The sequence below is a fragment of the Carcharhinus amblyrhynchos genome, chromosome 9, assembly GCF_965287045.1.
Source record: "Carcharhinus amblyrhynchos chromosome 9, sCarAmb.v2.hapA, whole genome shotgun sequence".
Taxonomy (NCBI): Eukaryota; Metazoa; Chordata; class Chondrichthyes; order Carcharhiniformes; family Carcharhinidae; genus Carcharhinus; species Carcharhinus amblyrhynchos.
In genome coordinates this window covers 91,835,787-91,850,978 of record NC_137332.1, presented here as the reverse complement: position 1 = coordinate 91,850,978, position 15,192 = coordinate 91,835,787, and the positions used below count along the sequence as shown (strand labels likewise).

The 15,192-nt window shown below is 41.4% G+C and overlaps 1 protein-coding gene across 1 annotated transcript in view; it reads left to right on the top strand.

The window, feature by feature from the left end:
- LOC145348018 (uncharacterized) overlaps positions 1-15,192 on the top strand; it is a 649,120-nt gene that overhangs the window by 398,467 nt on the left and 235,461 nt on the right. The gene's annotated exons all lie outside the window — the stretch shown is intronic.

Sequence of the window (15,192 nt, the reverse complement as noted above, 5' to 3'; positions counted from 1 at the left end):
AAATGTGAAGAAATAATGTTTCGCCTCAGTTGCAATTCTTCTAACAAACAAGGGATCCTTGTAATTTTTCTCCCTCTCAGGAATGCACCTTAGTTGAGATGTCTTCAATATCTCCCTAAACAAGTGTCACTGTTCTTCTATCGCCCTCCTCTTTAATACTGATGCCCAGTCCACTTGGGCTAACTCTTTCCTGAGGCTGGCATAGTTACCCTTGCCCAATGCTAAAACTCAAGTATGTGATTCTGTCCTCTCATTTCCAACCTGAATTTGAAATTCTATTGTGCTGTGAACACTCTTTCCAAGTGGATTCTTAAATTCTAGGCCATTAATCAATCCTTCTTCTTTAGATAATACCAGATCTAAAGTAGCTTGTTCTCTCATTGGCTCTATAATATGCTGCTCCAAGAAATAGTCCCTCATACACTCTTGGAACCCTTGCTCAAGACTATTCTGCTAAATTTGTTAATCCAGTCAATATGCATGTTAAATTCACCCATAATTACCGTTCTGCCCTTGTCACAAGCCCTCCTTATTTCCTGATTTATACTATGCCCTACTTCTAAAGGACTGTTTGGGGGCCTGTAAATTACTTGCAGTGATGTGTTTCTTTCCTGTAAGATCATAAGATGATAAGATATAGGAACAGAATTAGGCCATTTGGCCCATTGAGTCTCCTCCGCCATCCAATCATGGCTGATATTTCTCTCTTCCCTATTTTCCTGACTTTTCCCCATAACCCCTGATCTCCTTATTAATCAAGAACCTATCTATCATCGTCTTAAAGACACTCAATAACCTAGCCTCCACAGCCTTCTGCGGCTAAGAGTTCCACAGATTCACCACTCCCTGGCTGAAGAAATTCCTCCTCATCTCAGTTTTAAATGATCATCTTTTTAGCCTGAGGATATGCCCTCTGATTCTAGTGGAAACATCCTCTCCATGTCCACTCTACCCAGGCCTCGCAGTATCCTGTAAGTTTCAATAAGGTCCCCCCTTATACTTATAAACTCCAACAAGTACAGGCCCAGAGTCCTCAACCATTCCTCATACAACAAGCTCTTCATTCCAGGGATCATTCTTGAGATCCTCACTTAGTTTCTTATTTCTACCCAGACTAATTCAACATTTTGACCTCCAGTGCCAGTATCATTTCTGAATACAGTGTTGATGTCATCCTTAAGCAATTGCATCTCCTACTTCTTGTCATCTATCCTTCTGGAATATAGAATATCCTGGACATTCAACTCCCAGCCTGGATTCTCTTGTAACCAGGTTTCAGTTATCCCAGCTAGGTCATACCCATTTGCCACTATTTGTGCTGTCAGCTTGTCAACTTTGTTTCGAGTACTGCATGTATTTAGATATAAGGACTTAAAATATGTCTCACTGATTTATCTTTCTCTCTCTCCTGCCTTATTTGTTGATCCCTGATAACATTGAGCCTTATCTCGAATATGTACTCCAGATTTCAGTATAATTTTGCCTTTTTACGTCTCTTCCCTCCTACAACATTGTTTTTTGACTGACTGTTTAATGAGTTGACTTCCACCATCTGATCACTTGCTGTCCTGCCGCCCTGCCGCTTTGGATCTGACCCCCTGCATTATTAGTTTAAATCCACCTGAAGTGAATGATGATGAGTCATTGCAATCTGATCTCCAAAATTGAATGCCCGCTCACTATGTACATATAGGATGTGCAAAGGTTATCACCCATAATAACATAAAACAACTAGAGATGGCTGGCTGTAATAGGATCAATTTTCCTCACTTCTCCACCTCTGGGTCATCGTGATCCTCACTACTTTTTGTTCCCAAGAATCTCCTCCTCATTCTCTTGGCCTGCACAATGCGCCAAATGGTCCAGGCATTAAATAGCACAATCATCATAAACGGTGCAAATGGTGTCAAGGTGATGGCAAAGGAGAAGTCCTACGATAGAGGTAAACAAGACTTTACAATGCACAACAAGGTCACATTGTCAATAATCTCCTAGTGCTTATTTTCAAAGTAAATGTGAACATTTTCCACAAAAAGCCCAGTCCAAACAGAGTCGCTGTAATGATGGTCGCAGTCTTTTCAGTGCAGTATTTTTTCTCTCAACTTTTGCAACAAGTGTGATGAATCGATCAAAGATGAAAAAGACAGTGAACCAATCAATGGCTGTGAAAACCAGGGCTATGTTGAGATTAAATATGGGTGAGCAGTCCAAGCACAAGCCTGAGAAATAAATGTCATTAATCTCATAAAATATTATATGGAATATTATCACTAGTAGATCTGTCACTTCCATGGTCTCCAGGTAATGATTTAGAAAGACCGCACCTTTCACAGGAGAGAGTGACAATTGCCAATAGATTACCTAAAAAAGGAAATCAAAGTATATATTTCCATATATTTATATCACAGTCTGCTGTCACATTATATTATGAAATGTATTTTTGCGACAGGTTTACAGTTTGGTAAATCTACATAACTTGCACAACTGCGAGCCAGTTGGTAGAATATGATAATTTAATTATTAATTAAGTATTATTATTGTTTATTGATTATTATTATTGATTATGTGCATTTCACACAAAATTTGTAGCATTATACCATGGAAGCCTTATTACATATTATAAGCTGCTTTTTTCTTAATATGTATCCTGTCTAGAACATTGAGATTGCAGAGTCAGTATAATAGTATTCCCCCTTATAATGTAATGTCAATTTGTAATCATGGACATGGACTTTCTATTCAAGGTTAAGCACAATATTCAGTTTCGAAAGTTAATTATCATGTTTGGGAATGCGGGAGACGGTGGAGGAAAACCTCATGATTCGCCAAGTATATATCATCCTCTTGCACAGAGCCTGAAAAGTAACCTAAAATGACCACGTTGGATTATATAGAACCCCTACATTACAGAAGGAGGCCATTCAGCTCATCAAGCCTGCACTGACAGCAATCCCACCCAGACTCTATCCTCCGCAATCCCATACATTTGCCCTGCTAATCCTCCTGATACTAAGGGCGAATTTAGCATGGCCAATCCACTGAACCAGCACATCTTTGGACTGTGGGAGGAAATTGGAGCACCCAGAGGAAAACCACACAGACATGGAGAGAAAGCGCAAACCCTACACAGTCACCCAAGGCTGGAATTGAACCCGGGTCCCAAGCGCAGTGAAACAGCGGTGCTAAGCACTGTGCCACCATGCTGCCCATGGCATCATGTCTGTGCAATGGGGTAAAAGTTGATAATGAATTGACATTCCATTTTACGTTTTCACCTGCGTTCATTTCTTTGTCTCAATTGGAGATTACATATGAAAAAGTGATTGCTAGTGTACGATGGGCATTATTATTCTGTAGTGTTTTTTATTTCCATTGAAGAGAGGGAAAATAAACATGGTTTGAAATGTAGACAGATTGTTGATCCCATATCACTGATTTTAGATATCAGGTGCATGGATATTATCCCCAATGAATCAATGAAGCTAGCATTCATGCAATGACCAAATGGACCATCAGTGAGTGAATCAATCAAACACTGAATCAATGACAGGGCATTTCACAGGTCCCAAAGTGATGACCTTAGAGTAATTCATGTGAGTGCACAGTGAGCAATCATCTGAATGGAGCAGCCATTTTCCAACAGGATAGCTTTCTGCACCATACTTAAGTATCATATAAAGACTGCATGGCGAGAAAATGGCTCAGGCCCTATTAGAATAATGATGACAGAGATGCTCATAAAGTGTGAAGTGCAGCAGGAATCCCAATGCTTATATTGACTAGTGAAAGCAGACTTGTGGGTGAAAGTAGCACTTGGCCACAAGGTGATTCTCATCATGAGAACTGCCTCCCACTATAGCACAAATTCACAGCAAATTTCTGGAGCCCATGCGATAGGATTCCGCCCCATTCACGGAAATTTGAAACCTGGGGTGATTCGATATACGAGGACTCCACTTCAGTTGTGTTGCCTGCTGCACCGTCTGTTTTAACCCTTATAACAAATAACTCTGAGTAGACATCTTATTAGTACAACCAATATTTCTTTAAACCCACACAATCAATAATCACCCACCCGACCAACAATAAGTTATCTTACAGGAAAATACTAGAATTCAAATCCAATACAAGACCTAACTTTGCGTGACTGGCAAGTATCCAAGCAGATATTGGCCTTTATCTGTGCATTGGTCTCAGTAGTCTGCGTAGTCTGGTCCTTTGGTCTGGTCAGGCATTCTGTCTCTGGTCTTTCTTCCTTCCTTCTCAGGTGTGGTGGCTCTCCTCTTGCTGGCGATGGTCACCATTGTTGTAGCTTGTTTGTGGGGTCAAAGAGAGAGATTCTTGGTTGTGCAGCACTCTTTATACCCCATTTGGTTTCACACCCCTTTTTGGCCATTGCCAATCAATTGATCAGGACTTGATCACCCCGATCAATAAGAGTCCAATCAGGTGATACCACACCGATCTCTGGGTGTGTCCCCAACAGCCATGTCTGTAGGTGTTGGAGGCACATAGGTCACATACCTTCCTCCTACATAAGAACATAACATAAGAACATAAGAAATAGGAGCAGGAGTAGGCCATCTAGCCCTTCGAGCCTGCCCCGCCATTTAATAAGATCATGGCTGATCTGAAGTGAATCAATTCCACTTTCCCGCTTTCTCCCCATAACCCTTAATTCACTTGTCTACCAGAAATCTATCTACCCGTGACTTAAATATATTCAACGAGGTAACCTTCACCACTTCAATAGGCAGAGAATTCCAGAGATTCACCACCCTTTGAGTGAAGAAGTTCCTCCTCAACTCCGTTCTAAACTTCCCCTCCCCCCCTTATTTTGAGGCTGTGCCCTCTAGTTCTGCTATCCTTTCTAAGTGGGAAGAATCTCTCTACCTCTACCCTATCTAGCCCCTTCATTATCTTGTAAGTCTCTATAAGATCCCCCTCAGCCTTCTAAACTCTAACGAGTACAGGTCCAGTCTATTCAATCTCTCTTCATAGGTTAACCCCCTCATCTCTGGTATCAGCCTAGTGAACGTCCTCTGCACTCCCTCCAAGACCAATATATCCTTTCGCAAATGTGGGGACGAAAACTGCAACAGTACTCCAGTTGCGGCCTCACCAGTACCCTGTACAGTTGCAGCAAGACCTCCCTGCTTTTATATTCTATCCCCCTCGCCGTAAAGGCCAACATTCCATTCGCCTTCTTGACCACCTGCTGCACCTGCAGGCTGGGTTTTTGTGACTCGTGCACAAGGACCCCCAGGTCCCTCTGCACCGTAGCATGCTGCAGCTTTTCACCCTTTAAATAATAATCCCTCGTACTATTATTTCTACCAAAGTGGATAACCTCACATTTGCTAACGTTATACTCCATCTGCCAGGTCTTTGCCCACTCACTCAGCCTATCCAGATCTCTCTGCAGATCTTTCTGCGCCCTCCACGCAATTCACTTTTCCACTCATCCTAAATAAGAATTCACAGTGCCCCTATGTCTGGTACACAACCTAGCGTGACCAGAAAGTCCCTTTTATCTTGGAGATGAAACAAGCCAGTGTGACTATAAAGACCCTTTCATCCTGGAGATGACCCATATCCTGTTTATCCACTCATTAGGGTTGCAGCCTGTTTGTCTCTGTCTTTAAACTGCAGCCTGTCAGTTTAGTTTCTTGCCCAATTGTTCCAGAGTGCTTTACAAAACATCACCTTAGCTGGCCCGTTTGGATACAGTTGTGAATATTCGGTAACTACAAACATTAAAATTGTTAATCGCATTAACAATAAATGTTTTTAACATAAAATGTAACATGCATACAAATACTAATGCAAAATAAAACATGTCTGAAATCCACAGCCTTGGATTGTTATGACTCAGGAACTGTAATTTTAAAAATAGCTAAAATATCAAAATTAATTAAGTGAATAACCTCAAGTTCATGTTTCTCATTCCCATTGGGAAATGTGAAAGTCTATTCCCGATTCCCGCTGAGCTTTCGAGTAAACACAGCTGCTTAATCCATTTGTTAAGTAGCTGTAACTAATGGCAACTATTGCCTGTCCTAATTGTCTCAATTGAGATTTCTCAAAACTTTAAATCTGGTTCAGATCAATAAGAACATAAAAGCATAAGATCTAGGAACAGGAATAAGCCAGCTGCTCCCTTGAATGTGCTCCATCAATAGAATCATGGATGAACATTTTTGTGGACTCAGCTCCACTTGCTGCACGTTCACCATAACCATAATCTTTACTGTTCAAAAATCTATTTATCCTTGCCTTAAAATCATTCAATGAGGTAGCTTCAACTGTTTCACTGGGCAGGGAATTCCATAGATTCACAACCTTTTGGGTGAGGAAGTTACTCCTCAACTCAGTCCTATCTAAATCTGCTCCCCCTTATTGTGAGGCTCTGCCCCCTACTTCGAGCTTCAACCCTCAGTGGAAATAACCACCCTGCTTCTATCTTATCTAATTCCTTCATAATTTTATATGTTTCTTATTCTAAATTCCAATGAATATAACCCCTGTCTACCGAATCTTTCCTCATAAGCCAAACTTTCAACTCCGGGATCAACCAAGTGAATGTCCTCTGCATTCGCTCCAGTGCCAATATGTCATTTCTCAAGTAAGGGAATGAAAACTGTACACAATACTCCAGGTGTGGCCTCACCAACACATCATACAGCTGTAACATATCCTCCCTGTTTTTAAACTCCATCCCTCTAGCAATGAAGGATAAAATTCCAGATGCCATCTTAATTGCCTGCTGCACCTGAAAATCAACTTTTTGTGATCCGTGCAAAGGGACACCCAGGACCCTTTGCATGCTGCAACTTTTTACCATTTAAATAATAGTCAATTTTGCTGTTATTTCTACCAAAATGGATGACCTCACATTTACCAACATTGTCAGACCCTTGCCTCTCACTTGAGTTATCTATATTCATTTGCAGATTTCCAATGTTGTCAGCACACTTTGCTCTACCACGCATCTTAGTGTCATCTGCGAACTTTGACACAGTACACTCAGTCCCCAACTCTAAATCATTTATGTAAATTGCAGACAATTGCAGTCCCAGTACTGAATCTTGAGGCACGCCACTAGTCACCAATCACCAATCATAAAACACCCATCTACCCCCACTCTTCGCTTTCAATGAGTTAACCAGTCCTCTATCCATACTACTACATTATCCGTAAAGCTATACACCTTTATCTCATGCAGCAGTCCTCAGTGCAGCATCTTGTTGAATGCCTACTGGAAATCCAGTTGCACCATATGCACTGGTTTCTTGTTATCCACTGTGCTCATAATGCCCTGAAAGAATTCCAGTAAATTAGTTAAACATGACCTGCCTTTCATGAACACATGCTTCGTCTTCCCAATGGGTCAAATCCTATCCAGATATTTCGCTATTTCTTCCTTGCTGATAGATTTAAGCATTTTCCCACTACAGAAGTTAAGCTAACTGACCTGTTTCCTAACCCACCTTTTGTCTACCTCTTTTTGTAAATAGGCTGGTTAGCTTAACTTGTGTAGTAGGGAAAATGCTTAAACCTATCATCAAGGAAGAAATAGTGAGACATCTGGATATAAACTGTCCCATTGGTAAGATGCAGCAGGGGTTCATGAAGGGCAGGTCATGTTTGACTAATTTGGTGGATTCTTTGAGAACATTAATACGCAGTGGACAATGGGGAACCTATGGATGTGGTGTATCTGGATTTCCAAAGGCTTTTGAAAAGGTGCTGCACCAAGGACTGTTATGAAAGATAAAGATGCACAGTATTACGGGTAATGTATTAGCATGGATAGAGGATTGGTTAACTAACAGAAAGCAAAGACTGGGGGTAAATGGGTGTTTTTCTGGTTGGAGACCAGTGACTAGTGATGTGCCTCAGGGATCAGCGTTGGGACCGCAATTATTTATGATTTATGTGGATGATTTGGAGTTGGGACCAAGTGTAGTGTGTCAAAATTTGCAGATGACACTAAGATGGGTGTGCAGAGGATGCTGAAAGTCTGCAAAGGGATATAAATTATCTAAGTGAGTGGGCGAGAGTCTGGCAGATGGAGTACAATGTTGGTAAATGTGAGGTCATCCATTTTGATAGGAATAACAGCAAAATGGACTATTACTTAAATGGTAAAAAATTGCAGCATGCTGCTGTACAGAGGGACCTGAGTGTCCTTGTGCAGGAATCTCAAGGAGTTGGTTTGCAGGTGCAGCAGGTAATTAAGAAGGCAAATAGAATTTTGTCCTTCATCACTGGAGAGATGGAGTTTAAAAACAGCAAGGCTATATTGCAGCTGTATAAGGTGCTGGTGAGGCCACAGCTGGAATACTGTGTACAGTTTTGGTCTCCTTACTTGAGAAAGGGGGTGCAGAGGAGATTCACTAGGTCCATTCCAGAGTTGAGAATGTTGTCTTATGAGGACAGACTGAGTAAACTGGGGCTATACTCATTGGAATTCAGAAGAATGAGGGGAGATTTTATAGGAAGATAAAAGATTATGAAGGGAATAAATAGGATGGAAGCAGGGAAGTTGTTTCCACTGGCTGGTAAACTAGAACTATGGGCCATAGCTTCAAAATAAGGGGAAGCAGATTTAGGATCGAGTTGAGGAGCAACTTCTTCACACAAAGGGTTGTGAATCTGTGGAATTCTCTGCCTAATGAAGCAGTTGAGGCTACCTCACTGAATGTTTTTAAGGCAAGGATAGATAAATTTTTGAACAGTAAAGGAATTAAGAGTTATGGTGAGTGGCGGGTAAGCGGAGCTGAGTGTACAAAAAGATCAGCGATGATCTTATTGAATGGTGGAGCAAGCTCGAGGGGCCAGATGGCCTACTCCTGCTCCTAGTTCTTATGTTCAACCAACAGTTTGAATAATTGTTGTCCTAGTGCCATTGAGTGCAGTTGAAAATGTTGTGTTGAATGAACCATGGTTACATAGGAGTCAATGGCTTTCCCACAAGTGTGTTACCCTATTAGATATTGGGTCTGGTCATTCAACTTTATTTGAACATGGAACTAGAAAGTACAGCACAGTACAGGCCCTTCGGCCCTTGATGTTGTGCCGAGATATGTCTAAACCCAAGATCAAGCTATCGCACTCCCTATCATTCTGTTGTGTTCCATGTGCCTATCCAATAACCGCTTGAAAGTTCTTAAAAGTGTCCGACTCCACAATCACAGCAGGCAGTGTATTCCACACCCCAACCACTCTCTGAGTGAAGAATCTACCTTGGACATCCCTCCTATATCTCCCACCATGAGCTTTATAGATATGCTCCCTAGTAACAGCTAAATCCACCCAAGGAAATAGTCTCTGCACATCCATTCTATCTATCCCCCTCATCATCTTATAAACCTCTATTAAGTTGCCTCTCATCCTCCTCTGCTCTAAAGAGAAAAGCCCCAGCTCCCTCAACCTTTCCTCATAAGACCTACCCTTCAAACCAGGCAGCATCCTCGTAAATCTCCTCTGCACTCTCTTCAATGTTTCCACATCCTTCTTATAGTGAGGTGACCAGAACTGCACACAATATTCCAATGTGGTCGCACCAAGGTCCTGTATAGGTGCAGCATAGCCCCACGACTCTTAATCTCAAACCCCCTTTAATAAACGCTCACACACTATAAGCCTTCTTCATGGCTCTATCCACTAGAGTGGCAACTTTGAGAAATCTGTGGATATGAACCCCAAGATCTCTCTGTTCCTCCACATTCCTCAAAAACCTGCCGTTGAGCCTGTAATCTGCATTCAAGTTTGTCCTACCAAAATGAATCACCTCGCACTTATCAGGGTTAAATCCTGTCTGCCACTTTTTAGCCCAGCTCTTCATCCTATCAATGCCTCTCTGCAGCCTACAAGAGCCCTCCACCTCATCCACTACTCCACCAATCTTGGTGTCATCAGCAAATTTACTAATCCACCCTTTAGCCCCCTCTTCCAAGTCATTGATAAAAATCACTAACAGCAGAGGACTCAGCACTAATCCTTGTGGTACACTGCTGGTAACTGGCCTCCAGTCTGAAAATTTTCCCTCCACCACCACCCTCTGTCTTCTATGAGACAGCCAGTTACTTATCCAATCAGCCAAATTTCCTGCTTTCCCACACCTCCTTACTCTCTTCATGAGCCCACCATGGGGAACCTTATCAAACGCCTTACCAAAATCCATGCATATGACATCAACTGCTCTACCTTCATCTACACAGTTAGTTATCTCCTCAAACAATTCAATCAAATTTCTGAGGCAGGACTTGCCCCTCATGAAACTGTGCTGACTATCGCAGATTAAGCTGCATCTTTCCAAATGGTCATAAACCCTATCCCTTCGGACCCTTTCCATTAACTTACCGATCAGCGAAGTAAGACTAACTGTCCTATAATTCCCAGGGTCATTACTATTTTCTTTCTTGTAGAGAGGAACAACATTCACCACTCTCCAGTCCTCTGGCACAATCCCCATTGACGGTGAGGACCCAAAGATCAAAGCTAAAGGCTCCGCAATCTCATCCCTTGCCTCCCAAAGTATCCTAGGATGTATCCCATCTGGCCCAGGGGACTTATTGACCCTCAGGTTTTTCAAAATTGCTAATACATCTTCCCTCAGAACATTTACCTCCTCCATCCTATCAGCCTGTATCACACACTCATCCTCAAAAACATGACCCCTCTCCTTAGTGAAAACTGAAGAAAAGTATTCATTCAACACCTCACCTATCTCTTTTGATTATTTTGTGATAAATTTTGTTATCGTAGAGTCAACAATCTGCACTTACATGTGCAGAAAAATACATCCAAGCTGCTTAAAATATCAATGTCTCAAATGTGCACTTTGCATTGATGTTTTAGCTTGGATAACTTGTGGAGTTTGTATGTTGCGTTTCATCTGCATGCTCCAATTTTCTCACACAGTCCAAAGTCCAAAGATATGCTGGTTAGGTTGATTGACCATGCAAAATTGTATCTAATCATGTGTAATTTGGTGGGTTAGCAGGACACATACGTGGGGCTTGGCTGGCTTGCTCTGATGGAGAGTCCTTGCAGACTTGATGGATAGAATAGCCTCCTTCTGCACTGTTATGGATTCTATAATTCTATGAAGTTGGATACAAATGGAATGTGTGTGCAGTTCTCAATCGGTAACACACTGTTGGCTGTGTGTATTGAGTCCTGAAGGACATATTTTCCAGACAAAACCGTTGCAGATGGTGTGATAACCAATATAAGGGAAACACCTACTTAACCTGGTCATTTCCAATCCACCTGTCAGAAATTCATTAATTATTGGTGTGAGTGACCACAGTCTTGTGGAGACTGTTTTCCCAGAGAGGATACTGTCCATCCTGTTATGTGGTTCTACCATCCAATATGTGGTCATTGCTCAATGCGCTAAAATCGAGAAAATCAAAACTCAACATCACCTTCTCAAAGGCAATCACTTTTGTACAAGATATTCTCCCTGCCTGAGATACTCAGATCCTATGAAAGAATAAAAATATGACTCTGAATAGTATTTTAACAGCATTCTCTACCTTCACTGTGAATCTCAACAAATTCTACCTATAAGAATACCATTGAAGCTGATGGAAATAAATTCAATCAATTAACAAAACTGGAATAAGAAATCTGTTAGCAGTGATTGTGACTACGAAGTAACTGGATTAATATAAAATTTGTTCACTCATGTCCTTTAGGGAATGAATACTCCTTCCTTCCCTGGTCTAGCTCACATGTCATCTCAGACTCTCAGTGGTTCACTTTGAACTACCCTAATAAGGGTCCTCACTGGCAGTCAGTTGCATCAAGTGCTGGGGTTATGGCTTTAACTACACCATATGGACAGCAGTGGTACAGAATTCCGCTCATTACCACCTTCTCAATGGCTGTACATTTGGCCTTACTAGCCATGAATTTAAAATGCACATCTTCCATAGTGATGCTAATGGATAGATTGCGACCTAGTCTGATAAATATTGCTGCAGTAGCTAACTAAGATATTAGGTAGACATTCACTGACAATGCTCAGCATTATATTGTGAAAGGGAGATCGTGTTTGAAAAGTCTAGTGAAATAATTTGAGGAGATCATTAACATGATGGACAGAGTGCATAGAAATCTCATTGTTTAGATTTCCAGAAGTTGTTTATGACATTCTTACAGGTGGTTATTCACAAAGAGCAATGGGCTCTTTGGTTACCTTGTGAATTCTTCTGCAATCCTATGCTGGAATTAGAAGGAAAGTTGGGAAGACAGGAATTCATCATCATCGCGGTTAAACAGGGGAAGCCTATCTCAGATAATCTGCCAACTCAGCGGCATATGTGTCGTGTTGGGAATGGTCGGTTCCGCTGCTAACAGCACAGATGGTTGAAACACCTCCTACTGCCCATTGCATATTCAGACACTGCTGCTCATATTCAGCCGACAATATATCCCCACTTCTGCTGACGATAAATCATTTCCTGTCAAAAGTAGTATGGATATCAGAACAGTCAATAAGTGAACAAGGAGCAGTGATGCGTTCATCTCTTCAACACAGAGATAAAAGTTCAAAAAGGTTGCAACATCACTTTAAATGAGATCAATGTCATTTGGTTGATCGAAATCCAGCCACCTCAATATAGTTCTTGCTGCTGTAGGTGTGACATGATGCGAGGAGCGAGATAACTGAAGGGGCAAGGCGTGGATGCATCTTTTTCTGGAAAGCTTTCCAGGACGGCAACTTCACAGGGTTGGTTTCACCATAAAAAAGAGCTTGTCTGGAGCCTCATTGATTCCCCATGCTGGTTAAGTGAACACCTCATGATTATTCAGTTCATCATTACTGGAATCGGCATGCCACTGCCATCAGCGCTACACATCCATATTTCAGGCAACAGGCAAGATCAAGATACATTCTGGCCCACCATGAATCACCCCTTTCCCAAAACCCATTAAAAGGAAAACTGATTTTCCTCGTATATTTCAGTGCATGAGCGAAAAAGCATTATTCGGTGGATGGAGGTAAAAGGAGTTGGGAAAGGAACCTCCAACAGCGTACTCCCCTAGACAAAGTGCCTGGGCTATAACGCTGACATAATCATTATTCTGTTCCACCAGTGAGACAAACAAAGACCTCATAGCAAGACTCGCTGACCAAGATTGGCATTTGCTTGATTATGCCAGAGATTTCCACATCACGCAAGCCCTTAAAAGTACAAACGACATCCAGCTTTTTCTCTCTTCCTGCGGACTCATCTGTTCTTTGTAGACATTTGCTCTCTACAGATCTCTTTCTGACAGACCTCTTCAAATAGCTATAGTACATGGCTAGTATTACATCATTGCTATCGTCTGTCTACATTCCTATTTTTCCTCCTGTCTCACTTTTGCCTTCAATATAGCCTTCTATGATGTTAACATTTTGTCCAAACAACGGCGATCTTATTTTGGGAATGTTTTTCAACAAGCTGGGTCTTTCCTTCATCCAATCTAAAAGCTCCTTGTTGCTCAACCTGCTTTCACAACTGACTATAAACATACTTTTTCATATCACATTTCAAATGCACTGAATCTATCCCTTGCTTCTTTCCTATTTTCCATCTGTTGTATCCAGGTGTCACTATTATTAACTGAGATTTTCAGTGGTCTTTTCTTTATTGAAATGTTTAGGTTCCTCCATAAAAGTTCTTTTGACATTGTGAATACATTTTAACCAATTCAAATCTTCTTTTTCCTATTGTTTTGACCAGTCGTATCTGTACAGATATACTGACAGTTTCAATCCCTCACTCTTGTTCCCTGCGCTGATGCTGCAGAAAGTACCTCTCTTAGCTGCCCATTTACACTGGTCTCAGCTGATTGTTGAGTGAGCATTAAATAGTCCGGCAGCGCAGGGACCTCAGCAAACAGCAAGTTCAAAGTGCAAATGAGTTCAGACTTCCAGCAGCTCATCCCCTCACGCCATCTGCAAACAACAAGTACAATGTTAGAAATGCATGGGAAGCCATTCAACATCTTTAGTGAGAAAAGAAAATAGGAAAATATGGGGACAATTTGTCTTCCAAGTCAGTTCCGCAATTCAGTAAGAAAGTTGTGTGTTTCAACTCCATTTATCTGTCCTGAGTCCTAGGGTCTTGCAACATTTTGCACAACACTTGTCAGAACTGAATGAGGAAGCAGTGAATGGAAAGAAATATATGAAATAGGAAATAATATCAGAGAAGATCCACTAATTATGGATCTTGTCTCTCATTGTTTACATTAAAATGTGAAATTAAAAAAAATCCCACACCTGATGCATTTACAAAACATAATTTTCCACCCAAATATCATTATAAACAAAGAACTGTAACATGCGTGTGTTATCAATGTTTGCAGAGGGAAACATGGGTGTGAAGGTTCCATTTGTTTTCTTAACATTGCTGGGTGTGAAGTGAGAGATGGGCGGAAGTCCCACTGATCCAAGTTGAAGATGAAATTATGTGAAGGATAATCTTTAGCAGCAGTTTCTGCAGAGATTTAAGCTTTCTGGATCGGGAAGAGATTTTCTGAGACTGGTGTTTAATCTAATTATTCCGAATACTCCTTGCATCTCTGTCGGGGCCTTTGAGCTGAGGGGATGTGAAAGATAATCAGCACAAAATGCCCCAACTTCAACGTGGAGCTGAAAACACAGAGACTGAGGTTTAGAGTACCCAATTTCACTGAATGAGAAGCTGGGACTCAGATGTGTCACCAAGATATGAGCAGGCGATCAATCTGTGTATCAGTTCAAATTTGGTTCAAGGTGAATTCAACCACAATGAAGAGGAAGAGCCACTTTGTGCTAACGATGTCAGATACCATGCGTAGGAACGGAAGTCGAGCGGCAAACATGAGAAAAGAAGAGTTTTGGTGGAGTGAGCAAAAAATGGATGGACTGGAACCTTCACAGAAACTGAGATCTTAATCTGGTGCTTTAGATTATTCAGCGTCAACACCAACAGTATCTAGTGCTTCCGACCACTCCGTTACACCACAGAGACTAATGCTTTTGAATACAACGCCCCACAGAGTCAATTACAGCATCATTCAGAGTCCAGAGTTTGAGATCACTCAGTTACAACACCACAAAGAATCTAGTGCTGTAGATCATTCAGTTTACACTTTGCAGAAACTGGAGCTTTAGTTCTCTTAGTTACGACACCACAGAGT